Below are 3613 nucleotides of genomic sequence, written 5' to 3' on the forward strand. Positions count from 1 at the left end.
CTAAGAAGGGAAAAGCGGAGGTGTCCGTGCTCCTGGGACAGTGGTCTTCAGGAGCCCCCAGCTTAGAAGGCCGAGAGAAGCCATTTCTATGAGCAAAAGCACCAACTCTTGGCCCTGGGTCCTCCGCCCACTTCTCTCCTCAACCCTTGGGCCCTTGCACACCTGACACTGGCTCGGGCTGGAGGCCTGCCAGGGAGCTGGAGCCTTGGATGGGTGGGGGTGGGGGTGGGGGTGGGGGAGGCAACTCTGGAAAGGATAGCTGCTCCCTTTTCTGAGAAAGGGTCGGTGACAGGGTGCCCACCAGCCCCTGGCTCTACCAAACCTGTCAGGAGAGGGCGCCTGGGTGCCCGAGGGAGAGCCCGCCCTTCCTGACCGACATTCCTGCAGCCTCCCTTTGAAAGCATAGTCTCCTGCCCTCCTCCCCTCAACCCTCATTAACAAATTCCTCTTCAGGTCTGATTTTACTCTTTCCTGGGTGGTTTTTAAAATTTTTTATTTATTTATTCATGAGAGACACAAAGAGAGAGGCAGAGACACAGGCAGACGGAGAAGCAGGCTCCGTGCAGGGAGCTTGATGCAGGACTCGATCCCAGGACCCCGGGATCATGCCCTGAGCCAAAGGCAGACACTCACCACTGAGCTACCCAGGTGCTCCTCTCCTGGTGATTTTTCAATGTACCTTCATCTGCCAGTGAACAACTTGGCCCACCTTAAGCGTTAAGAAGGGCTAATCTCGGAGGGAAATTCAGTTCTTCTGAGGCTGGGTTGGGAGCCCTAGGATCACAGAGCTCCGAATTGGTTGTCCTCTAAGAAGCCCCCATGGGGGATGGTTTTGGTGGCCCTAAAGCCCTGCTGGCATCCTCCAGGAGAACAAAGCTGAGGCTTGGGACTGGGAACAGCTCCTGTGTGTTACTCAATTCCAGCTATCCATCACCCCCCCCCCCGGGGGGCCTATCACAATTAGGAAAAAGAGGAAGATTGCTCTTGCACACACGCATACACACATACAGAAGAGTATATCCAGCTAGGGCCAATCCTAAAGGCATTAAGAGGAAGGAGGAATCCTCAAATGGGAGAACCAAGTTTAGTGTAATCCCCAGGAGATGGTGCAACGGCTCAAGGTGGTGGGGGAGACAGGGATTAGGGTGGTAGGACTTTGCCTCTGAATGCAATCATATGCATAGGGGCTTGTCTTCCCTCTGGACGGCCTGCTGTGGCCGCACCTCACTGAGTGCTGTCTGCCAGTGCCTAGCACAGTGCCTGTCCCATTGTATGAGCTCGGTGCATAGTTGCTAGATGAGCGGCTGCCCCTGCGGACCTTCTCCCCACCCCTGATTTCTGCCTGCCTCTTCCTCTGAGAGGTACTCCTTTAGGGCTTGGGAGAGCCCAGCTGTGTAGTTCTTTAGACTGAGCTGCCATTGCCTACCCTGTGTGGGCTTAGGGGGGCAGGGGAGGCAAGGAATGGGGGAGGAATCAGGCCTGGACAGAACATCAGAATATTGTGGTATTCATGAATTGCTCAGGTTGAAATGCATCGAGTTTGTGAATGACCTGTTATTGTATTTTTCTTTAACAGCATAACTGCTCAGAGGCAAAACTGTGGCCCCTGTTTGGGGAGGCTGGATTCTGGTGACACAAGCACTTCCCTGGGTTCTCCTTCCCACAGCCCAGTCCTGGAGCTTATTAGAAATGCAGGGGCAGGAAGTGTCAAGGCTGGAGGGACCCCCCCCCATCCCCACCCCATCTCCCCAGCTCCTGTCTTTGCATTTTCCTTCCCCTTAGACTTCCTCTGCCTTAATCACCTGAGGCATTGTTAGGCCTCTCTTCTCTCCCCTCCCCTAAGAGTCCAGGGACCCTGCCAGGCTGGAGCTCCTTGGTGGTCTGGGAGGGCTCAGAGCTGAGCCCTCTTGAGACAATGAGAGAAAGCCCTGGGAAAAAGAAAATTCATGCCTGACCTCTCTGTGCTTTCTTGCTTAGTGGAGCCAGTGACTGAGGGAGCCTGAGCTGGTCAAGCTCTGGAGTAGAGATGGAGCCAGGAGCAGTGGGAGTTCCAGCCATGGGGAAGGCTACCAAGGGGTCCAGAAATAGGGCGTTCGTGCTGTTTCAGCAACACGCACACTGCTAGCTTGGTTCAGGTCTGGAAGACCACGTGTGGGAGACTGGCAGATCCATCTGGAACTAGTCCTCTCCTGGGTCAGTTCTGGGCCAGGAACTGCACCCATTGATCCATCCTAATTACAACTCCAAATCTAGACATCTGTTTGGGACAGAAGCAGCAGAGCCAAATCCCCGAGGCTCAGACGTGCCTCCCTTCTCACGGTGAGTGGAGTCGGGTGCCAGGGTGTGTTCTGCACCCTCATTCGTAACCTGCTGCAGCACAGGGACCAGAAAGTGTAGGCATGAGAGAGCTCCAGACGCACCTAGCCTGGAATATGGGAGAACCTAGATCTCTTGTCCTTGTTTCCAGGTTCATCAGCCATTCATTCATTCATTCAGCAAATGCATACCTATATCATTCAGCTAACATCCTTAGAATAATGTACTTCCAATTTAATCTCCTCCAGGTTAGTGTGGGCTGGTGAGAGCCTCCTATTCAGAATCTTCCTAATAGCCTGGTTTCCTGCCCCTGTGGGCAAAGATGCAGGGTTGCTGGACTCCAAGCTTCCCCTAAAGGGACATAAGTATGAAAAGCTCTGAGAGGAGAAGTCAGCTCCAAAGCACTCATAAAATCTTGAAGTTGATGGGACTTTGGATTTGATCTCTCTAACTTCCTTCCGGGTGCAATGATCCCTTCTACACTAGTAGACCATTTGGGGGCACCTACTGTGTGCCTGGTAGTGGGTCTGAGACGTGGTCGTGTATCCTGTGTTTCACTTCTGGGGGCAGGAAGCGTACTGGCTCCTTTCAGAGCAGTGCTAGGGCTTCAGTTCTTTCTGGAGCTGAGCCCAGTCTGTGCCCCTGGCCCCCTCCATCTGTGGGTCCCTCTCCTCCTCCATCTGTGGCTTGCTCTCCTCTGAAGGGCAAGGCCAATGGCTCGCTACCCCTCCCCACTCCTCTTCTTGCAGAGGAGTGCTCCCCCTCCTGGCTTAGCCTCAGCTCCAACCATCTCCAGCCCCAGTGGTGACTTAGGCCGACTAAGGCTGAGGTTCAGGGTGACTGTGTGCCCTCAGAGGGAATGGGGGGCACCGGAGGCTCCTAGAAAGGGAGTTGCTGCAGCCTGTTCCCCAGTGGAAGAGGCTTCAGTGTCCAGGCTGGCCCCCCATTCTCCGGAAGGTGTGGGCACGGAGGAGAGGGACGGCACCCAGTAGTGTCTGCTGATCTCTGGTCGGCCTGCAGGCAGACCCCCAGGAGGGTGGCAGGAGTCAGGGATACCTCTTTAAGAGCAATGCTGCCCACCGGCCTCTGTAAGCCTCTGTTTTCTCATCTACTAAATGGGAATAAGAATGAGAGGGTTTGCGTTCCTGAATGGTCAGAATTAACGGGGCCTCATGCGTGCATGACACACAGTTTTCGCTCAAATATTCATCCCTGTCCCTTTCTCCTCTGTAATTTCCTCTTACTGTGTCCATCTGCTGTCATCTCCTTGCCCCGTTCGGGTTTCTTTCGGCGTCTG

Source organism: Canis lupus, chromosome 38 (assembly GCF_048164855.1).
Source record: "Canis lupus baileyi chromosome 38, mCanLup2.hap1, whole genome shotgun sequence".
Classification (NCBI taxonomy): domain Eukaryota; kingdom Metazoa; phylum Chordata; class Mammalia; order Carnivora; family Canidae; genus Canis; species Canis lupus.